Below are 24,649 nucleotides of genomic sequence, written 5' to 3' on the forward strand. Positions count from 1 at the left end.
GTCGCGTACCTCATCTACCTTCCCTGTTGCCTTTATTACTTTTCCATTCCTCTCTCTCTCTCTCTCTCTTTCTCAGAATAAAAATGGGCTTCTCTATCCCCCCTTTACTCCCTTCCTCTGAGAAAAGAAAAGGGGGAGGGTGTCCAGCCTCTAATTTTTTTTCTTTGAATGAAAGAAAATTTAGTTAAGTACAGGTAGGGAGATATGACTTTTCAGACAGAAGATCTTTAGAGGCTGTTAAGTTACAGCAGTTAATTTTTTCAATTTCTTATTTCTTTGAAGGACAAAGAAAGCAGAGATGACAATGAGAAATCTACTGAAGAAGGGAAAGCTGAAGAAGAGGAAACCTTGGCAGGGAAAGAGAAATCAGTAAGTGTTACTTTAACTTAAAGTTTATATTGGAAATTTAATGCCATATATATTATGACATCCAAAATGCTTGGTTTGAAATGCATTATGGAAAATTAAATGTTTTGGAAAGCAGGTTCATAATGATAACTAAGAGGATATCCCTCTGTAAATGGTCTGGGTTACCATGAACATCAAATGAAGTGAAGCATCATTCTGTTGCAATTTAATACCCATTCATATACAGGAAGGTTAGGATACAATGTGAGATTGGTCCCATGAGAGTTTGTAAAATATAATTTTGCATTATTTAATTACATGTAATTTGATTACAGTAAGACCTCACTATAACGGACTAATAGGGGTCCAAACCAGTCTGAGAAAAGCGAAATTCCAATAAAAGCAACATTTGGATTTCCCCCTGCTAACTTGGACTTTTTACGATATATCAGATGTTAGTCCAGATTGCACCAGTGGTTTTTAAACTGTTTTCACTACCATTGCAGTACTGTAAAACCTCGATATAACAGATTTCAATAGACCGGAATTTGCTTTTATTGGACTCAAGGAGCTACCGAACTAAACTCCTACATATTAGAAAAAGTCCGCTAAAGCCACAAGTAGTTCGGACTTCTTGACCACTTCGGCTATGTTCACCATAATAAGGTAAATAAAAGATATGTTTATCAGTGTACAGCACCATATTATTATATATATTATACCATATGATTAATGTAGTGAAGTTAACACAGTACAGTACTGCAGTGGTAGCCAAAACAGTTTAAAAACCGTTCATGCAATCCGAACTAATGTCTGATATATTGGAAAGTCCGGCTTAGCAGGAGGAAGTCCGGAGGTCACTTTTATCGGAATTTCGCATTTCTCGGAATGGTTTGGGACCAAATTAGTCCATTATAATGAGGTCTTACTGTACTGTACTATTTTATACTTTCAGTACAATAATGAAATGGTATAATACTGTATATATACAGGCAGACCCTGGGAGACAATATCCCTATGTCTGATACCCCAGATTAGTGATGGGGGTAGAAATACCACCCAACCTTGGCTAACGATGGCCAAACCCTGGTTTAATGTTGGGTTTTAATTTTTTTTTTTTTTTTTTTTTTACCGATTCTGATGATATTTTAGACTTAAATTTTGTGTTCATGTTGATTTATAAACTGTTTTTAGACTTAGATTAATGTGTTTTAGTAATAGGTGGGGTGAACATTGTCATTTTGCGGTACAGTGTACTAAGCTTGATTTATTTCAAGACTTGATTGATGATTTTTAGATTTTATTTTTGGATTTATGTGAGTTATAAACTGCTTTTAGGCCTAGTTTAGCATGTTTTAAAGCTGTCTGGGGGTTTAGGTTAGCCAGGAACTTGTTTTGGACTCATTTGGGTGGATTTAGGATTTGGTTTGGTGGGAAACCTGTGGCTTAAAAATGCATCCCTGTAGATTACATGTTAAGTCTATCCTGATATATGATACCCCACCTGGCGATAGGTTTTAACTTAACCAATTGCATTGCTAAACCGGGGTATGCCTGTAATAATACTGTACCCTGTACTGATAAACCTGTCTTTTATTTACTTTATTGTGGTGAACACAGCTGAAGTGGTCAGGCAGTCCAGACTGTTTCTGGCTTTATCGGACTTCTTCCGATATACAGTAATCTTCCCAATATCCAATGTAATACAGCCAAATGCATGTCCGGGAAGTGGGTTCGTCCGGATGCTAGGACCCTGCTTCCTGGACTCGTACATATGGACCCTAACCCAGCCTAACTTTGAAAGCCATCTAAATAACTCGCTATTGGACATGCATAGCATCTGTTTAAGACCCTATTCACACAAATAAGGGACATAGAGCATGAAATAATTGAAAAGGAACCAGAGAATGAGGAATTAGATGTGAGTATGGAAAATATTTAGTAGTGTACTGGGTACTTGCAGCACATCCGTGGCTGTTACGAAGATTAACCAGCATCCTCTAAGGCTCTGGCTTTGGTGAAAATGCTCTTGAAGCACGTACAGTAATCCAGTGTTGTGCTGCACCTAATTCTTTGCACTGTGAGTTATAGTTGTTTAACACTGCACATTCTGTTCTTAATTGCGCCAAACCAGTTTCAACCGCCAGTTTGCACTCGGCACTAAATCCTTCTATCTATCTATCTATCTATTGCCAGATGCCTCAATCCCATTTGGGGTGGCCACAAACAAATCGCCTCCATGTCGCCCTGTCCCCTGCCATTTCACTGCCCCGCTCCCAACTCACACCCACCTCTCTCATATACCTCTCCACCCCATCCCTCTATCTCATCCTCGGCCTCCCCCTCCCTCTTCCCCCCTCCACCTCACTCACATACACTGTCTTCGTCAGTCTTTCACCCTCCATCCTCTCCACATGGCCAAACCACTTCAGTGTATAGCTCCTAGCGCTTCCTATCACATCCACATCCGCACCACAATGCTCCTTAATCCTTTGCACTCTAAATTCAAATTTCTTAACACTACACAACACTGTAAATTCCCATGTGGTCTAGTGGTGAGGTATTGCAGTTTATTAACTGTTTATTCACAAAAACGAGCACATGTGGCATCCATTGTGATGAGCATCTAGTCAGGATGGTAGTTAGGCAGTAACTGGGAAGGGGAGGAAGGAAGGGGCCTCGGGTATATACAGCTGTTTGGCGCCAAGCGCCAAGTTCAGATTACAGGTGAAAAAATTTTGTGTTTTTCTCTTTTGTTTTTTGGATTTTTTACGTTTTTTGGCCATTTTGGGGTTCCGAAGGCTCAGGTGCAAAATATCCGGGTAGTGGGGTGTCCAGTTATTGGGCATCCGGATATTAGAGAGGTTACTGTGAAAGCTTGATTATTCAAGTTCGGATTATCCAGGTTTCGGTATATCCGGGCTGTGACTGAATGGTTCAGTGGTACACTAATACATGAAATTATCCGTATGATGCTCCAGCTCAGCCCATGAATTGCGAGCCACAGCTCAGGCTGGGTAGTGTCATGTTGCAAGATACAGCTCAGGCTGTGCTGGCTGTGCATCACCATAAACAACTCGACCCCTACGCAAACTTACGCATGGTGCTATGCAGAGACAGAGAGAGATTTATTTTTTCTTTTCACCAGATGATGCCCTGGATGTTTATCTTCAAGTTTATAATAAACAAAAACAAAAAATGTATTTTTTTTTTCATTTTTTCACTACTCCCGTACATAAACTTACGCATCGCCCTTTGCAAAGACGGAGAGAGACAGCTTTTTTCTTTTCACCAGATGATGCCCTGGATGTTTATCTTCAAGTTTATAATAAATGAAAACTAAAAAAAAAAAAAAAAAAAAAAAAACTTTTTATTCCTTCATTTTTTGCATTTTTGTGGTAGGTGGGGGCACCCATCATCCACCCACTTAGTGTAGTGGTACCCTGTTTTTAGGGTAGCTCTACACTGAGTGACAAGTCAGAGGAGTTGACTGTACCACCAGTCGAGCAGGGCAGTACTCCCGAGGTGGATGGAAAGCTGATGACAGGGAATGCTGGAGCTCCCGTTTCATCAGCCCTCAGGACTTGTTCATGACCATCCCCCGTTGCTGAACTTTTTCAGTGTCTCATTTACACAGAGAGTAGGCCAGCATGCTCTCCAATACAAATTTCTCTAACTATCTACACCAAACTACATGCACAGTACACACTACACTTCCTTTTCCAAAGTTCAAAAAGATCATGGCGTCTCAATACTCAGCCTCGGAGTCCCCAGGAGGGGGACCATAAATGACCCCACCTTCCGCTCCTCTCCCGTTGATGACATGAGCTGCCTGGAACCACTGTCTGACTCGCTTCTTCTTCATTTCTTCAACATTCGCGGCCTTTCCCATAACTTTCTCTCTGTTGAGCACCAGTTCTCCTCCTCTAAACCTCACCTTCTTTTTCTAACTGAGACTCAGCTGTCTGAGGCAACTGACAGCAAACCCTTTTCTGTATCCTCCTACTTTCTCTATACTCATTTCAAAGCCAAAGGTGGCTGTTGTGTATATATACGCAACGACTTATCTTGCTCTCGTGTTCCTGAACTCGATTCTTCTGAATTCTCTACACTCTGGCTTTGGCTTTCCTGTCATTCTCTGACTAAATATATCTGTGCTGTTTACTTATCCCCTAATTCTTCTGACTATTCAAAATTCTTTGACTATCTTACTTCTACGATGGAACACATTCTATCCATTTCTCCTTTCTCTGAAATCTCCATTCTAGGAGATTTCAATGATCACCACCACCTTTGGCTTTCCTCTCCTTTCACTGATCAACCTTGTGAACAAGCCTACATCTTTTCTATCCTTAATGACCTAGAGCAACTTGTACAGCACCTTACCCGTATCCCAGACCGCCTTGGAGAGAGCTCCAACATACTTGACCTCTTCCTTACAACTAATCCTTCTGCTTACACTGTTAATCTTTTCTCTCCGTTGGGCTCCTCCGATCACAACCTTATCACCGTAACCTGTCCTATCACTCCGGTACGGCCTATGGACCCTCCAGGGAAACGTCGTCTGTGGCATTTTGGGGCCGCGGATTGGGAGGCCCTCAGGCAGTACTTCTTTGATTTTCCCTGGAATGATTTTTGCTTCCATGGCCGGGAGCCATCTGGGTGTGCCTTGCGCATTACGGAGGTTATTCTCTCGGGCATGGAAGCATACATTCCTTTCTCGTATCCTTTGTCTAATGCAAGAAAGCCTTGGTTTAATCACGCTTGTTCTAATGCTGTCCACAACAAGGAGAGGGCCTACAAAAGGTACCTGAGCCAACCCACCCCTGAATCACATTATCTTTACATTTCTGCCCGGAATCGTGCTAAGTCTCTTCTTTGCTCTGCTAAAAATAATTTCGTCTATACTAAATGCTCTCAACTCTCCAGCTCGAATTATTCCCGCTCCTTCTGGCACCTTGCCAAAAACCTTTCTAACAACTGTACCTCATCATCCTTCCCTCCTCTTTTCTACTCTGATGGTTCTGTAGCTATTTCTTCTACTGATAAAGCAGATCTCTTCACACTGACTTTCTCCTCCAGTTCCACCTTAGACGATCCGGTGCTATTCCTCCATCACTTCCCCCCTCTGACTTCCTCATGGCTGACATTAAAATTTCTTCAGCTGATGTATTTTCTGCCATCACTGGCCTCAGTACTAACAAGGCATATGGCCTGAAAGAGTCCCTCCTGTTGTCCTCAAGAACTGTGCGTCTGTGCTTACACCCTGCCTAGGCAAATTTTTTCGCCTTTGTCTGTCAACTTGTACCTTTCCTTCTTGCTGGAAGTTTGCTCTCATTCAGCCAGTCCCAAAGAAGGGTGACCACTCCCAACCGTCCAACTATCGTCCAATTGCTTTAAGGTCCTGTATCTCAAAAGTTTTCGAGTCAATTCTCAATAGAAAAATTTTAAGGCATCTTTCCTATCACAACCTTCTTTCTGATAGTCAGTATGGGTTCCGTCAGGGACGCTTCCCTGGCGGTCTTCTCACCTACCTTTCAGACTCCTGGTCATCCTCCTTTCGGGACTTTGGCGATAGCTTTGCCACTGCTCTTGACATCTCAAAGGCTTTCGATCGAGTCTGGAATAAATCTTTAATTTCCCAACTGCCCTCCTACAGTTTTTATCCTTCTATCTGTGCCTTCATCGCTCGCTTCCTTTCTGGTCGTTCTATAGCTGCTGTTGAAGACGGCCATCATTCTTCTCCTAGATCTATCAACAGTGGTGTTCCTCAGGGCTCTGTCCTATCACCAACTCTCATCCTTTTATTCATCAGTGACCTTCTAAGCTGTACATCTAACCCTATCCACACATACGCTGATGACTCCATCCTTCACCGTTCCATTCGGTTCTCGCAATGCCCATCTCAGCAATTACTTCAACAAACAAAGGAGGAGGCTATGGCACACCTAATGTCTGACTTGGCTCATATCTCTGACTGGGGTAAAAATAATCTGGTTGTTTTTAATGCATTTAAGACTCAGTTCTTACACCTATCAACGTGACAAAATCTTCCACAGGTATACCCACTAATGTTTAATAATATTCAGCTTGATCCTGCATCATCCTTGAACATGCTTGGGGTTTCATTTACTCGGGACTTATCTTGGAAAGATCATATTACATGTCTTGTAAAATCTGCTTCCAAGAGATTAGGTGTGCTAAGCTGACTTCATTCTTTCTTTACCCCTGCACAATTGTTGACTCTATACCGGGGTTTTATCTGCCCCTGTGTGAAGTACAACTCTCATGTGTGGTGAGGCTCCCCACATACAGCTCTTCTCAATAGGGTGGAGTCAACGGCTTTTTGTCTCATTAACTCTCCTCCTCTTACTGACTGCCTTCAACCTCTGTCTCTTCGCTGCACTGTTGCATCTTTATCTCTTTTCTATCGCTACTGTAATGGTCACTGCTCCTATGAACTGTCTGCATGCATTCCTCCACCTTTACGACGGGCTCGTAGCACCCGTCTAGCAACAAACTCTCATCCCTTTTCTGTCCAACTCTCTAATGCAATAGTTAATCGTTACTCCCAGTCCTTCATTTATGCAACAGGTCAATTTTGGAACTGTCTCCCTCTGTCTGTATTTTCTGCTGCCTATGATCTCCAGTCTTTCAAACGCAGTGTGTCCAGGCATCTCGAAATGATCGGATCTTGAATTTGGCTCTCTATTGTACAATATTTTGTTTTTCTCTTGGAGGGAACCGTTATTGCGGGCTCTTGGCCTTTGGTTCCTTCTTCCTCGCATAAAAAAAAAAAAAAAAAAATCCTGTAAACCAGGAAATCATTTTCAACGCTGGGTGGTAATAACCAACCGACATGTGTTCCCTACGTGACAGCAAGTGGGTTGGCAGAGGGTTAGTGCCCCTCCCCAGAAAACAACTAATTAAAAAATACGAACAAGAAGCCTCGGACCAGGACTGACCAAAAGATGACGACTAAGAACCAAACAAAGGACATGATACGGATGGCGACATGGCATGTAAGAGGTGTAAATGATGAGGTGAAAGAGAGAGAGATTGTCCAGGTGCTTGAGGGTGCGAAAGTGGATGTATGTGGATTAACTGATACTAAATAGAGTTGTGAGAGCGTGAGAGAATGGGAGTATGGATGGAGTATATGTGCAGGAGTAGCTGTGAATGAGAGGGCAAAAGAAGGAGTGCATATTGCTGTGAGTAACAGATGGAAGGAGAATATAAGAGAGTATGGATCAGTTGGCTCAAGGATTGTGTGGGTAAGACTGAAAGTTGGACTACAAATGTGACCAATTGTGTGCGTGTATGTGCCAACGCAAGATTGTGCAAACAGAGTGAGAGAAGAGTTCTGGACAAATGTGAAAGTGTGCATGGAAAAGTTTGAAAGGAATGAGTGAGTGCTTTTGATTGATAATATGAATGGTGAAGTAGGGAATGTGATGGTGGATGGAGTAGTTGATGAGTGGTGTGTGCCTGCTGAGATAGATGAGAATGGCAGTGCTTTAGTGGTTATTTGTGCTGGGAGGGGGTTGGTGATAGCCAGTACCCACTTCAGGCACAAAATGATCCACAGGTATACATGGCGAGTGATGAGAAGAGTGCATGGTGAACTGAATGAAAGGAAGGCAATGATTGATTATGTGTGTGTGAATGAAAGGATGCGAAGATGTGTAATGGATGCAAGAGCATATAGAGGTTGGGGGAGTGGACTTTCTGAATCAAGATCCAAGTAAAATGGAGAAATAGGAGAAGGGAAGGACGAGAGGAGGGCGTATATGTAAGGAGAGTGGAAAGGTTACAAGAGGATGAGATAAAGGCGGAATATAAGAGAGATGTGGAGGAACGATTGGGTAAATATGGATTGGAGCAGATGGGGCATTTGGAAGGTGTATGCAAGATATTCACAGAAGAAATATGTGCAGCTTGTGAGGAGGTGTGTGGGGTGAAGAGAAGATGAAAGGGGATGCAAGGAACAGCGTGGTGGAATGAAGAGGTGAGACAGGCTGTGTCACAAAAGAAAAAAACTTATAATGAAGAGATAAGAAATGGGGGCGTAGAAGAAGTTGAGAGATGGAAGAGAGAGTAATATGTAGATAGGAAGAGAGAGGTGAAAAGATTAGTAAGAGAGAGTAAGAAGAGAGTGGATGAGGAATTTGGAAGGAATTTGAGTGCAGAGTGGAGGGAATGTAAGAATTTGTTCTGGAAAGAGGTTAAGAGAGTCAGACACAGTGGCAATGAAGCTAGCAGGGGAGTGAAAGATAAAAATGGTAGATTACTAGTTGAGAAGGGAGAAAAAGTGAGCAGAGGGAGAGAATACTTTAAGGAATTGTTTAACATAGAGAATGAAAGTAATGCATGTGTAAGTTGCTGGGGAATGGCTCGGAGGAGGAGGGAGGTAAGAAGACAGGAAGAAATCAGTCAGATGGAAGTTGTGGAAGCAGTTAAGAAAGTCAAAATGGAGAAAGCCCCGGGAATTGATGGAGTGTGTGGTGAAATGCTGAAGCATGGGGAAGAGTTAGTAGTACTGTAGAATGGATGTGGAAGATGTGCAGATTGGCCTGGGAGGAAGGGAGAGTCCCAGAGGATTGGAAGTTAGGTATACTTATTCCCTTGTACAAAGGGAAAGAGGAAAAAGAAGTATGTGGCAATCACAGGGGCATTTATTTTCTTAGTGTAATGGGAAAAGTGTATGGTAGGATACTGAAATAACAGAGGAATTGGTTGGAGAAGAAGAGGTTGTGTAGACCAGATATTCATTCTTAGATCTTTAGTGAAAAAGTTTCTAGAGAAGGGAAAGAAGTTGTATGCGGCCTTCATGGATTTGGAGAAAGCATATGACAGGGTGGATAGACAAGGATTGTGGATAGGAAGGGGAGAGATTGTGTAGATCAGATATTCATTCTTAGATCTTTAGCGGAAAAGTTTCTAGAGAAGGGAAAGAAGTTGTATGTGGCTTTCATGGGTTTGGAGAAAGCATATGACAGAGTGGATAGACAAGGATTGTGGAAAGTATTAAGAATATATGGAGTAGATGGGAAGTTGTTGAATGCTGTGAAGAGTATGTATGAGGGTGCTAAGGCTGCAGTGCATGTGGATAGTGAACTGAGTGAGTTTTTCTGTTTGAAGGTTGGGTTTAAATAGGGATGTATTATGTCTCCATGATTGTTCAATCTGTATATGGATGGGGTTATAAACGAGATTCACGGTAGGGCAGTGGATGCTGGAGTGGCCCTAATGAGAGGGCATTGTTTGGAAACTTCCTGTACTTTTGTTTGGAGATGATACTGTGTTGTTAAGTGAAGACGGATGGGAGTTGCAAGGCTTGGTGGATGAGTTTGGGAGAGTGTGTAAGAGACTGAATCTAAAGGTGAATGTAGGGAGGAGTAAAGTTATGGACTTCAAGAGAGGTGAAGTCAGTGAATGTAGAGTGAGGTTGGATGATGAGGAAATGGAAAATGTGAGTATGTTTAAGTACTTGGGTAGTGTGATGAGTGAGGATGGAAGTTTGGAAGGTGAAGTGCTTGAATGGGTACAACAAGGAAGAAAGGTTGCTGGTTCACTGAAGACAGTGATAAGAAACAGGGAAGTGAGCATGGAAGTAAAGAAGTTATTACATGACAGTATTGTGATACAAACTCTAATGTATGGAAGTGAAGCTTGGACCATATTGGAGGGATAGAAGTCAAGAGTGAGAGCAGTGGAAATGAGTTATTTGAGAGGAGCTTGTGGAGTCATATGGAGAGACAGACTGACAAATGAATATATGAAGCATACTTATTGACAGAGTTAGAGAAATAATAGAGGAATTAGTTGGAGAAGAACAGGAAGGTTTTAGGAAGGAAAGAGGTTGTTTAGATCAGATATTCATTCTTAGATCTTTAGTGGAAAAGTTTCTAGAGAAGGGAAATAAGTTGAATGTGGTCTTCATGGATTTGGAGAAAGCATATGGCTAGGTGGATAGACAAGGATTTTGGAAAGTATTAAGAATGTATGGAGTAGATGGGAAGTTGTTGAATGCTGTGTAGAGTATGTATGAAGGTTCTAAGGCTGCAGTGTGTGTGTGTGGATAGTGAACTGAGTTGATTCTTCTATTTGAAGGTTGGATTGAAACAAGGATGTGTCGTGTCTCCATGGTTGTTCAGTCTGTATATGGATGGGGTTATAAAAGAGATACAAGGTAGGGCAGTGGATGTTGGAGCAGCCTTAATGAGAGAGGGCATTGTTTGGAAACTCCCTGTTTGTTGTCTGCAGATGATACTGTGTAGTTAAGTGAAGATGAAGGGGAACTGCAAGGCTTGGTGGATGAGTTTGGGAGAATGTGTAAGAAATTTAATCTAAAGGTGAATGTAGGGAAGAGTAAAGTTATGGTCTTTGAGAGAAGTGAAGTCAGTGAGTGTACAGTGAGGTTGGATGATGAGGAAATGGAAAATGTGATTGCATTTAAGTACTTGGGTAGTGTGATGAATAAGGATAGAAGTTTAGAGGGTGAACTGCCTGAAAGGGTACAGCAAGGGAGAAAGGTTGCTGGTTCTTTGAAAGCAGTGATAAGAAACAGGGAAGTGAGCATGGAAGTGACAACATTACTACATGACAGTATTGTGATACCAACTCTGATGTATGGAAGTGAAGCTTGGACGTTGTTGGAAGGACACAAGTCAAGAGTGAGAGCAGTGAAAATGAGTTATTTGAAAGGAGCCTGTGAAGTCACATGGTGAGACAGACTGACAAATGAGGAAGTGAAGAAGCATTGTGGTTTGGATGTGGATGAAATAGGAAGCGTTAGGAGAAACACATTAAGGTGGTTTGGCCATGTGGAGAGGATGAAGAGTGAGAGACTGATGAGGAGAGTGTATGTGAGTGAGGTGGAGGGGGAAAGAGGGATGGGGAGCCAAGGATGAGATGGAGAGATGAAGTGGAGAGGTGTGATGTGGGAGAAGGGCAATGAAATGGCGGGGGACATGGCGATATGGAGGCGATTTGTGTGTGGCCACCCCTAATGGGATTAAGGCGTCTGACAATAGATAGATAGATAGACAAGATGATTATCATCCCCCAGCTGCCCTGCTCTCAAGATTTGGCCTTGCAGACTTTTTTATATCCCTGAAGTTGAAATCCATCCTGAGAGGTTGCTGATTTCAGACAATAGAAGAGAAGAAGTAAAATTTGCTACGAGAACTGCGTACCATCCCTGAAAATGCTTTCCAGGGTGCATTCCAGAACTGAAAAAAGCTGTTGGGAATTTTTTATGAAGAGTGGAGGGGAGTATTTTGGAGACAAGTCTGATTAAGTTGTAAGTAAAGCATTAAATTTTTTTTTTGAAAGCTCGTTTTCTTTTTAGATAGACTCATATGTGCCAACGGCCATGCCACGTTGAGTACACCGCTTCCCATCCGATCAGCGAAGTTAAGCAACGTTGGGTCTGGTTAGTACTTGGATGGGTGACCGCCTGGGAACACCAGATGCTGTTGGCATCCCTACGTGTCAAGTGGGGTTGGTGGAGGATTAGTGCCCCTCCCTGTAAAACAATTAACTCTAAGCTATTGGCCACCCCATTTGGGATACATGGCGTCTGGCAATGGATGGATGGATGGATATGTTCCACAGGTTGGCTTTGACAATGGAAAATACTAAGATTCTCTGATGACTTCATACGTGTAGTTGGTGGTATAGCGGAGGCTGAGAGTAAAGTTTTGGGTGAGGATTTAAACTGCCATTGGGTAAAGCTGCTCAAGGATATGAAAGGGTGCACGGGGGATGCGCCTGTGGTACAAGGAATGTGGAAGGGGAAAGGATCCTTGAGTTTGGGGAGGCATTGAGCGTGATTATGTGCAACACACATTTCAAGAAAAGAGAGTATGTTGATTACCGTATTTCGCGGCATGTAAGACGCACTTTTTTGTCTCAAAGTTACCTTAAAATATCCCCATGCATCCTGCACGCTAGACTAAGGCAGGTTAGTTTGGCTCCATTGAGAAGAAATTCTTATAAAGATGATCATCTCACTGCTTAGCAACCACAGGTGTTTTCTACAGTATGCAGACTTGATTTTATTTTAAAAAATAATATACACTAGTGTGTATGTGCAGCAGATTTAAGAAACACGAGATCAGAAACACATAAAACTTTCGCGGGTTTGTTTACAGCTCAACTGGCTAACATCGTGAAGATATTTAGCGGTTTAGCAATTTAACAGTTTAGCATCTGCACTATTCCAGCAAGCTAACGTACATGATCTCTGGTGATCAGTTTGTTAACCTTCTGAAAGGCAATCATGACCACTTTCCTTGCCATCTATTCACTAACTAGCAAAGCAATCATACTGGCGAGATGCTGGCTATTGAAACTGCCAAGTCATCAAAATAGACTTTCGTCACGTATGGAAATTCAGTAACCCTAATTAGGTCAGTTACTTTTGTGACATTTTGTGAGTGTATATATGCAGCAGATATTAAAACACGCAAGTTCAAGAACACAAAGCATTCACGGTTTGTTTTCAGCTCAACTGGCCAATACCGTCAAGGGGTTTAGCGGTTTAGCAACTTAGCAGTTTAGCATCTAGCGTACACTCTACTCTAGCAAGCTAACATGCTTACTGGTGAACCGTCTGTTAACCTTCTGAAAGGCAATCATAACCACTTTGCTTGCCATCCACTTACTAACTAGCAAAGCAGTCATACTGGAGAGATGCTGGCAAGCGAACCTGACAAGTCATCAGAATTGATTTTTGTCGCATATGGAAATTCAGTCACCTTCATATGGTTGGCTTCTCTTAGTGACATTTTGTTTCATGCCTGACAAGAGTATCATAGAAGTGAACAGTCTTATTATACCAGTAGCGAAAAACAGGAAAAACAGTTGTAACGTAAAACAGTACTGCCTGAAGTTACAGCTTCACTTTTTCAGCCAAGTGAAGTACTTTAGCAATGTCTATACAACTCAGGGCACACCCAATTACAGTATTTTGTTATGAAAATAGGATAAAATTCACTGAGTAGCATAACTGATGCAATATCTGAAATAGCAGTGTCTGACGGGCATTCATATCAGCGTCTGCCATTTCTGCTGTATTCTTAGCAGACGAAGCGATCAGAATGATTGACAACGTTCACTCTCTGCATCTCTGCTGCCTAAGCAAAGCTCTCATGATCGGCATTGAGGATCATTTAGGCCGTAACGTCCAAATTGGTTAGGTTAGGTTGTAAAGTCGTTTGCCATTTTGGACGTTACGGCCGAAACGACCAGAATCCTAAGGTGTAGGTGAGAGTTTGGTGTGGGTGTAGTTAAGGAAGTAGGAGTGGGAAGAGTCAGGCTAGGGAACTGATAATCCGCTTATTATAATCCCTTCAGCCCAGCAATGTATTTTATAGGGTAGTTTATTCATGCTCGCCATATGATTTTATTCAGTTCAGGAAACATGTACTGAGGAGGTTAATGTGGGCTGTATCAAATGCCCCAAGTCTGAATATCGCCTGTGCTCAGTTAAAATGATTGCCAAGTTAAAGTCGTATGAAGTGTGGTATAAGCAATTCAATGGATGGTACTGAGGACCATTTACTGTATGAGAGTGACAGTGAAACAGTAATGATGACCGTGGTGATGACTTCCAGTGATGCTTCAGGACTTGGGGGGAATTACTGATGAATTCTCAGGATTTGAAGACAAGTGAAATTTTCACCATTTCAGTAATATGAAGTGAATATAGGTTTTAGGTGATCATGACAGATGCAACCATGGAAAATTTAGGATCAGTGGTGCTGTACACCTTTAGTCTTGCATTGACGATGTTTGGATGAATAAATTGTTTGAGATGTTTCATGTCCTTAAGTGATATTTATATTGAACAACCAAATACATTTTGATGTTTTTGGCATATATTAAAGCCACTGGGTACTCCAAAACTGACTGATGTAAATGTTTCAGAGGCGAGCGAATGTTGCATGTGGTGTGTACATGTGTGTGTGTGTGTGTGTGTGTACCATAGCGACTAGGAGGCAGCAGTGTTAAGACCAAAAATGGATGTTTTCACAGTACTCGAATGTTTTGAGATGGATGTCTGTTTTTAGCAAATTCTGGTAAGAGAAATATGTATTTTTAATTGTTGATGCTGCAAGGAAAACAGCTGACAGTAAAGGAGTGATATTGGGAGAAGAGGGTAGAGACAGTTGTCTAGTGCTTGGGATGCAGCAGTGTTGCTAAGGGATAGTTTCACCATTCTTGACATGTTTTGAGATGAATGTCTGTTTTTAGTAAATTGTGATCAATGAAGAACGTATATTTAACTGTTGATGCTGCAAGGGAAACATCGCTGACAGTGAGGAAGTGATACTGAGAGGAAGGGGTAGAGACTGCTGTCTAGTGACTGGGAGGCAGCAGTGTTACTAACGTGTAACAATGGATGTTTTCACCATACTCAGTATGTTTTGAAATGAATGTTTATAGTAAATTATGATCAGTGAAGCATGCATTTTTAATTGTTGATGCTGCAAGGCAAACATAGCTGACAGTGAAGGAGTGATACTGAGAGAAGAGAGTAAAAACAGCTGTCTATCCTGTTCCCAAGCAGCCTTGCTATATTGAACTTTGGTTGTAAAACATTGTAATTTGTGTATTTACAAGTGCTACCTTTTTATATTATTTGTGGAGGTAATTACAGGTTAGTTAGAGTGCATGATTAATGATGGTAGTAGTCTGATATTGTGCTTGAGTCAAGGCAATGTGAGGAAATTCCGTAACAGGTGTGGAATATGACGTGGTTCTTTTAGGATAAATGAACTGATGTGAACATTCATTGTATTTTATGTTTTCGTCAGTGAATGAAAGAATAGAGTTTATTGACTTCATTTGTGGTTTTAAATTCATAAAATATTAAAAACAGTGTTTATATCAGTTTACTGATACATATTTATCAACAAAGTTGAGATGGCCTCGTGGTTTGAAGTCACGTTTTGTTAAGACGGGATTTTGTTTTCTCTTTTCCTGTATCATTCTTTGTACATAAAAGAAGAAACTAAGGGATGATGAGCAGTACTGAATAGATTCTGAAAGGTGAGTGTGTATCTAAGTGATAGTGGCTCATATCAGTCACGTTTTGTCAAGAAGGGGCATTGTTTTCTTTTCCTGTACCATTCTTTGTATATAAAAAAAGAAACCAAAGGCTGATGATCAGTAATGAATAGATTCTGAAAGGTGAGTGTGTATCTGTGTGGTAATGGCTCTTATCAAGAAACCTTACTGCAGTCTTGGTTGGGGCAACCTTTTTTTTTTCACAGAAATGCCCTGCCAGAATTAGGGTGCGTCATTCACAATGCTGCGTCTTACATGCCGCGAAATACGGTACATATGAGTCTAGGGGTAATAGTAACAGGTGTACTATTTCCATGTCAGGAATGCTGATGGGAGGTTGGTGAAGGATGTTAAAGTTATAGGGAGTAAAGAGTGTGCGGGGCAACACAGATTACCATACTGATTTATGATATGGTGCTGAATGAGCAGGTGATGATGAAGAGAGCTTATGCACCCAGGAGGAGTAAATGGAAGTTGAAAAAACAAGCAGTATGGGATACCATCTTTAGCAAGATTTTTGCTCTCGTTTTCCTGAACTTGAATCTTCCGAATTCTCTACTCTCTGGCTTCAACTATCCCGTCATTCTCTGGCTAAATATGTCTTTGCTGTTCACTTATCCCCAGATTTACAGACAATGAAAAATTCTTTGACTGTCATACCACTAAAATAGGACACATCATATAATCTCCATTCTAGGTGATTTCAGTGTTCACCACCACCTTTGGCTTTCCTCTCCTTTCACTGATCCACCAGGTGAACAAGCCTACATTTTTTTCTATGCATAATGATCCAGAGCATTATGTACAGCATCCTACCCACATCCTTGACTGTCTTGGAGAGAGTTTCAACTTACTTAACCTCTTCCTTACAACTAATCCTTCTGCTTACTCTGTTAATCTTTCCTCTCCGTTGGGCTTCACCGATCACAGCCAAATCACCTTAACCTGTCCTGTTGCTCCAGTAAGGCCTGTGGACCCTCTCAAGAAGTGGCAGCTTTGGCACTTTGGAACTGTTGATTGGGAGGCCCTCAGGCCATACTTCATTGATTTTTCTTCAAATGATTATTGCTTCCATGGCCAAGAGCCATCAAAGTGTGCCTTGCGCATTACGGAGGTTATTCTCACGGGCACGGGGGCAAACGTTCCTTTCTGTAATCCAGTGACTAATGCAACCAAACTCTGGTTTAATCATGCTTGCTCTCATGCTGTCCACAACAAGAAGAGGGCCTACAAAAGTTACTGGAGCCAACCCACCCCTGAATTGTATCTCTTTAATGTTTCTGCCTGGAATCATGCCAAGTCTTTTCTTTGCTTTGCTAAAAATAATTTCTTTTTATCCATCTGTTGCCAGATGCCTTAATCCTGTAAGGTGTGGCCACAAGCAGATCCCCTTCATGTCGCCCTCTCCCCCACCATTTCACTTCCCTTCCCCCCAGTTCACACCCCCATCTCATATGCCTCTCCACTCTTTCCATCCATCCATCTCATCCTTGGCCTCCCCCATCCTCTTCCTCCCTCCCCCTCATCGACATACATTCTCCTCATTAGTCTCTCACTCTCCATCCTCTCTACACGGCCAAAATAATTTCGTTCGTACTAAATGCACTGAATTCCTCAACTCAAATTCTCCCTGCTTCTTGTGGCACCTTGCCAAAAACCTTTCTAACAACTTTACCTAGTTATCCTTTCCTCCTCTTTTATGGTCTGATGGCTCTGTAGCTGTCTTTTCAGCTGATAAAGCAGAACCCTTCACTCCAATTCCACTGTAAAAGATGCTGGTGCCGTTCCTCCATCACTTCCCCACCTCAGACTTCCTCATGGCTGACATGAAAATTTCATCAATTGATGTATTTTCTGTCATCACTGCCTCAGTACCAGTAAAGTATATGGGCCTGATGGGGTCCCTTCTGTTGTCCTTAAGAACTGTGCTTCTGCACTTACACCCTGTCAAGGTAAACTCTTTCCCTTTTTTCAGTTAACTTGTACCTTTCCTTGTTGGAAGTTTGCCCTCAATCATTGTGTCCCAAAGAAAGGCAACTTTTCCCAGCCCTCTAACTATTGCCCAGTTGCCTTTACATCCTGTATTTGAAAAGTTTTTAAATCTGTTCATAACAAAAAATGGTAAAGAATCTTTCCTTTCACAGTGTTCTCTCTGATCGTTAGTATGGGTTCCACGGGGATGATCCAGTGGCAGTCCTCTCACCCATCTTTCAGACTCCCGGTCATCCTCCTTTCAGATCTTTGGTGAAAGCTTTGCCATTGCACTTGACATCTCAAAGGCATACAATCAAGCCTGGCAATAATCTTTGATTTCCAAAGTTCCCTCTTATGGTTTCCTTTCTTCTATCAGTGCCTTCATCTCTAGCTTCCTTTCTTGTTCTATAGCTGCTGTTTTAGATGGCCACCATTGTTTTCCAAGAGCTATCAGTAGTGGTGTTTCTTGGGACTCTATCCCATCACCAGCTCTCTTCCTTCCATTCATACAACTAACCCTATTCACAAATCACAGATTACTCCACCTTCGCTTTCCATCTGCAGTTTACCACAAGGGTGTGGGAAGTAACTCCATCTTGTGCACGTGTGATAGGTGAGTGGACAAGAAATGTACTGGTAATTGTGTTTGAGGTAGGTTGCGAAATATTACTTACAGTGCAGCCTCATTATATGAAAGAGTTGCATCAAGCGAAGACCTATTGCATAACGAATTATTGCATAACGAGGTCAGTATAACGTGATTTCAGTGGAGTTAGTGAGGATGACATTGATCGCAGAGCCTAAAATTAACTAATAATCCTCTACCACCCACTTTTTTTTTTTTTTTTTTTTTTTTTTTTTTAATGCGAGGAAGAAGGAACCAAAGGCCATGAGCCCGCAAGATCCGATCATTTTGAGATGCCTGGACACACTGCGTTTGAAAGACTGGAGATCATAGGCAGCAGGAAATACAGACAGAGGGAGACAGTTCCAGAGTTGACCTGTTGCGTAAATGAAAGACTTGGAGTAACGGTTAACTCTTGCATTAGAGACTTGGACAGAAAAGGGATGAGAGTTTGCTGCCAGATGGGTGCTACGTGCCCGTTGTAGAGGTGGAGGAATGCAAGCAAACAGTTCAGAGGAGCAGTGACCATTAAAGTAGCGATAGAAAAGAGATAAAGATGGAACAGTGCGGCGAAGAGACAGAGGTTGAAGGGAGCCAGTAAGAGGAGGAGAGTTAATGAGACGAAAAGCCTTTGACTCCACCCTATTGAGAAGAGCTGTATGTGGGGAGCCTCCCCACACATGAGAGTTGTACTCCACACAGGGGCGGATAAAACCCCTGTATAGAGTCAACAATTGTGCAGGGGTAAAGAAGGAACAGAGTCGGCTTAGCACACCCAATCTCTTGGAAGCAGATTTTACAAGAGATGTAATATGATCTTTCCAAGATTAATCCCGAGTAAATGAAACCCCAAGCATGTTCAAGGATGATGCAGGATCAAGCTGAATATTATTAAACATTAGTGGGTATACCTGTGGAAGATTTTGTCGGGTTAATAGGTGTAAGAACTGAGTCTTAGATGCATTAAAAACAACCATATTATTTTTACCCCAGTCAGAGATACGAGCCAAGTCAGACATTAGGTGTGCCATAGCCCCATCCCTTGTTTGTTGAAGTAACTGTTGAGATGGGCGTTGCGGGAACCGAATGGAAAGGTGAAGGGTGGAGTCATCATCGTATGAGTGAATAGGGTTAGATGTACAGCTTAGAAGATCATTGATGAATAAAAGGATGAGAGTTGGTGATAGGACAGAGCCCTGAGGAACACCACTGTTGATAGATCTAGGAGAAGAACGATGGCCGTCTACAACAGCGCCTATAGAACGACCAGAAAGGAAGCTAGCGATGAAGGCACATATAGAAGGATAGAAGCCGTGGGAGGGCAGTTTCGATATTAAAGATTTATGCCAGACTCGATCGAAACCCTTTGAGATGTCAAGTGCAATGGCAAAGCTTTCACTAAAGTCCTGAAAGGAGGATGACCAGGAGTCTGGAAGGTAGGTTAGAAGATTGCCAGTGGAGCCTCCCTGATGGAACCCATACTGACAATCAGAAAGAAGGTTGCGATAGGAAAGATGCCTTAAAATTTTTCTATTGAGAATTGACTCGAAAACTTTTGAGATACAGGACCTTAAAGCAATTGGACGATAGTTGGACGGTTGGGAGTGGTCACCCTTCTTTGGGACTGGCTGAATGAGAGCAAACTTCCAGCAAGAAGGAAAGGTACAAGTTGACAGACAAAGGCGAAAGAGTTTGCCTAGGCAGCGTGTAAGAACAGAAGCACAGTTCTTGAGAACAACAGGAGGGACCCTATCAGGCCCATATGCCTTGTTAGTACTGAGGCCGGTGATGGCAGAAAATACATCAGCTGAAGAAATTTTAATGTCAGCCATGAGGAAGTCAGAGGGGGGAAGTGATGGAGGAACAGCACCGGAATTGTCTAAGGTGGAATTGGAGGAGAAAGTCTGTGCGAAGAGATCTGCTTTATCAGTAGAAGAAATAGCTACAGAACCATCAGCGTAGAAAAGTGGAGGGAAGGATGATGAGGTAAAGTTGTTAGAAAAATTTTTGGCAAGGTGCCAGAAGGAGCGGGAAGTATTCGAGTTGGAGAGTTGAGAGCATTTAGTATGGATGAAATTATTTTTAGTAGAGCGAAGAACAGACTTAGCACGATTCCGGGCAGAAACGTAAAGATGATGTGATTCAGGGGTGGGTTGGCTCCGGTACCTTTTGTAGGCCCTCTCCTTGTTGAGAACAGCATTAGAACAAGCGTGATTAAACCAAGGCTTTCTTGCATTAGTCAAAGGATATGAGAAAGGAATGTATGCTTCCATGCCCGAGAGAATAACCTCCGTAATGCGCAAGGCACACTCAGATGGCTCATGGCCATGGAAGCAATAATCATTCCAGGGAAAATCAAAGAAGTACTGCCTGAGGGCCTCCCAGCCCACGGCTCCAAAATGCCACAAACGACATTTCCCTGGAGGGTCCATAGGCCGTACCGGAGTGATAGGACAGGTTAAGGTGATAAGGTTGTGATCGGAGGAGCCCAATGGAGAGAAAAGATTAACAGAGTAAGCAGAAGGATTAGTTGTGAGGAAGAGGTCAAGTATGTTGGAGCTCTCTCCAAGGCGGTCAGGGATACGCGTAGGGTGCTGTACAAGCTGCTCTAGGTCATTAAGGATAGAAAAGATGTAGGTGTGTTCACCAGGTGGATCAGTGAAAGGAGAGGAGAGCCAAAGGTGTTGGTGAACATTGAAATCTCCTAGAATGGAGATTTCAGAGAAAGGAGATGTGGATAGAATGTGTTCCATCGTAGAAGTAAGATAGTCGAAGAATTTTTGATAGTCAGTAGAATTAGGGGATAAGTAAACAGCACAGATATATTTAGTCAGAGAATGACAGGAAAGCCAAAGCCAGAGTGTAGAGAATTCAGAAGAATCAAGTTCAGGAACACGAGAGCAAGATAAGTCGTTGCGTATATATACACAACAGCCACCTTTGGCTTTGAAATGAGTATAGAGAAAGTAGGAGGATACAGAAAAGGGTTTGCTGTCAGTTGACTCAGACAGCTGAGTCTCAGTTAGAAAAAGAAGGTGAGGTTTAGAGGAGGAGAGGTGGTGCTCAACAGAGCGAAAGTTAGAGGAAAGGCCGCAAATGTTGCAGAAATGAATAAGAAGAGAGTCAGACAGTGGTTCCAGGCACCTCGAGTCGTCACCGGGAGAGGGGCGGATGGTGAGGGCATTTATGGTCCCCCCCCCCCCTGGGGACTCCAAGGCTTGGTGATGAGACGCCATTTTAGTTGAATTTTGAATAGGAAGTGTAGTGTGTACTGTGCATGTAATTTGGTGTAGATAGAGAAATTTGTACTGGAGACCATGCTGGTCTACTCTCTGTGTAACTGAGACACTGAAAAAGTTCAGCAAAGGGGGATGGTCAGGAACTAGTCCTGAGGGCTGATGAAACGGGAGCTCCAGCACTCCCTGTCATCAGCTTTCCATCCACCTCGGGAGTACTGCCCTGCTCGACTGGTGCTACAGTCTACCTGAAGTTTGTCACATGCTGGTGTGAGTCGTCATCAATGTTCCCCCTTTCCCCAAGGACAGGGACAGTTGTAGGGCCTGGACGACCTCTCCACACACAAAGATATGGTATCACTTCACTAAATATTACACACTGCACTATTTGTTAAGTTCTTGCACTGTTATTTGAAAATAGCAATGGTGTTTTAGTGGCCTTTCATGTACAAAATAAAACAATAGGCAGCAATCACAACCACTGTTAACACTGGGCAGGGATCTTGGCTCAGCCATGTAGAGGCCTGTTATGGGGATGATGATTATGTAAAGTTGACACGATTTCGAAGTCACAAGTTTCAGTATTTCACAGACAAAAAGAATCACTTCTTTTAAAATTGCACTCTGCATTATTTGTTAAGCATTTGCACTCTTATTTGGCAGTAACAGTGGTATTCCAGTGGTGAAGGGCAATGATCACAGCCAATGTAAACACTGGACTGGCATCTTTGCTTAGTCAGCTGTGTAGAGGCCAAGAAAGGGGATGATGGTTACATAAAGTTTACAGGATTTCCAAGTCACAAGTTTCAGGTTTTCACACAAAAAAGTATCCGTCTATCTATCTATCTATTGCCAGATGCCTCAATCCCGTTTGGGGTGGCCACAAACAAATCGCCTCCACATCGCCCTGTCCCCCGCCATTTCACTGCCCTGCTCCCAACTCACACTCCCCTCTCTCATATACATCTCCACCCCATCCCTCCATCTCATCCTCGGCCTCCCCCTCCCTCTTCCCCCCTCCACCTCACTCACATACACTCTCTTCGTCAGTCTTTCACCCTCCATCCTCTCCACATGGCCAAACCACCTCAGTGTGTTCCGTATAACGCTTCCTATCACATCCACATCCAGACCACAGCACTCCTTTATATCCTCATTCATCAGCCTGTCTCTCCATGTGACTCCACAGGCTCCTCTTAAATAACTCATTTCCACTGCTCTCACTCTTGACTTGTGTCCTTCCAACAACGTCCAAGCTTCACTTCTGTACGTTAGAGTTGGTATCACAATACTGTCATGTAGTAACTTTTTCACTTCCATGCTCACTTCCCTGTCTCTTATCACTGCTTTCAAAGAACCAGCAACCCTTTTTCCCTGCTGCACCCTTTCAGGCACTTCACCCTTCAAACCTCCATCCTTACTCATCACACTGCCCAAGTACTTAAACGTACTCACATTTTCCAATTCCTCACCATCCAACCTCGCTGTACATTCACTAACTTCACCTCTCTCAAAGACCATCACTTTACTCTTCCCTACATTCACCTTTAGATTCCATTTCTTACACACTCTCCCAAACTCATCCACAAAGCCTTGCAGCTCCCCTTCGTCTTCACTCAACAACAGAGTATCATCTGCTAACAACAGTACAGGGAGTTTCCAAACACTATCCTCTCTCACCAGGGCCACTCCAACATCCACTACCCTACCTTGTACCTCTTTTATTACCCCATCCATGTACAGATTGAACAACCATGGAAACATGACACATCCCTGTTTCAACCCAGCCTTCAAAGAGAAAAATTCACTTAGTTCACCATCCACACGCACTGCAGCCTTAGCACCATCATACATACTCTTCACAGCATTCAACAATTTCCCATCTACTCCATATATTCTTAACACTTTCCACAATCCTTGTCTATCCACCCTGTCATATGCTTTCTCCAAATCCATGAAAGCTGCATGCAACTTCTTTCCCTTCTCTAGAAACTTTTCCACTAAAGATCTAAGAATGAATATCTGATCTACACAACCTCTTCCCTTCCTAAAGCCTCCCTGTTCTTCTCCAACTAATTCCTCTGTTCTTTCTCTAACTCTGTCAATAAGTATCCTACCATACACTTTTCCTATTATACTAAGAAGACAAATGCCCCTATGATTACCACACATTTCTTTTTCCCCTTTTCCTTTGTACGAGGGAATAATTATACCTGACTTCCAATCCTCCAGGACTGTACCTTCCTCCCAGGCCAATCTGCACATCTTCCACATCCATTCTGCTACTATGTCTCCCCCATGCTTCAGCATTTTACCACACACTCCATCAAATCCTGGGGCTTTCCCCAATTTAACTTTCTTCATTGCTTCCACAACTTCTATCCTACTGATTTCTTCCTGTCTTCTCACCTCCCTCCTTCTCCCAGCCATTCCCCAGCCACTTATACTTGCATCACTTCCATCCTGTATGTTCAGCAATTCCTTAAAGTGTTCACTCTATCTGCTCACTTTTTCTCCCTTCTCCACTAGTAATCTACCATTTTTATCTTTCACTCCACTGCTAACCTCACTTCCACCCTGTCTTACTCTATTCACCTCTTTCCAGAACATTTTCTTACAGTCTCTCCACTTTACATACAAATTCCTTCCAAATTCCCATCCACTGTCTTACTCTCTCTTACTAATTTTTTCACCTCTCTCTTTCTTTCTACATATAACTCTTTCTTCTGCCTCTCAACTTCTTCCACGCCCCTATTTCTCATCCATTCATTGTATGCTTTCTTCTTTTGTGCCACAGCCTGTCTCACCTTTTCAGTCCACCATGCTATTCCTTGCACCCCCCTCTGTCTTCTGTTCCTCCCACACACCACATCACATGCTGCACATATTTCTTCTGTAAATATCCTGCACACACCTTCCACGTCCCCCATCTGCTCCATTCATATTTGCCCACTCGTTCCTCCACTGTTCTCTTATACTCTGCCTTTTTCTCATCCTCTTGTAACCTTTCCACTCTACTTGCAACTACTCCTTCCTCTCGTCTTTCCCTTCTTCTATTCCTCCATCTTACTTGGATCCTAATTCTGGCCACCACCAAGTAGTTGTCAGAAAGTCCACTCCCTCAACCTCTATAAGCTCTTGCATCCATTACACATCTTCGCATCCTTTCATCCATACACACATAATCAATCATTGCCTTCCTTTCATTCAGTTCACCACCCACCCTTCTTGCCATGTATACCTGTGGATCATTTTGTGCCTGAAGAGGGTATTGGGTGTCTCCAACCCCCTCCCAGCACAAATGTCCTTTAAAGCACTGCCATTCTCATCTGTCTCAGCAGGCACACCCCACTCACCAACTATTCCATCCACCTTCACATTCCCTACT

At 42.6% G+C, this 24,649-nt stretch overlaps 1 protein-coding gene and 1 non-coding gene across 2 annotated transcripts in view; both read left to right on the top strand.

Moving 5' to 3' along the window:
• Window positions 1–292: 292 nt before the first annotated feature.
• The window catches only part of LOC145399677 (uncharacterized), a 148,493-nt gene continuing 124,136 nt past the window's right edge, over window positions 293–24,649 (top strand). The window contains exon 1 of the mRNA XM_080272223.1: window positions 293–369. The gene's annotated coding sequence lies outside the window, so the exon portion shown is untranslated. The remainder of the gene's footprint in view (window positions 370–24,649) is intronic.
• LOC145402905 (5S ribosomal RNA) lies at window positions 11,716–11,834 on the top strand. The gene has a single exon (XR_013897886.1). It is a non-coding gene; the product is annotated as a 5S ribosomal RNA (ribosomal RNA).

This window comes from Coenobita brevimanus, chromosome 6, assembly GCF_032717465.1.
Source record: "Coenobita brevimanus isolate Jiangsu-jjx chromosome 6, ASM3271746v2, whole genome shotgun sequence".
NCBI classification, from domain to species: domain Eukaryota; kingdom Metazoa; phylum Arthropoda; class Malacostraca; order Decapoda; family Coenobitidae; genus Coenobita; species Coenobita brevimanus.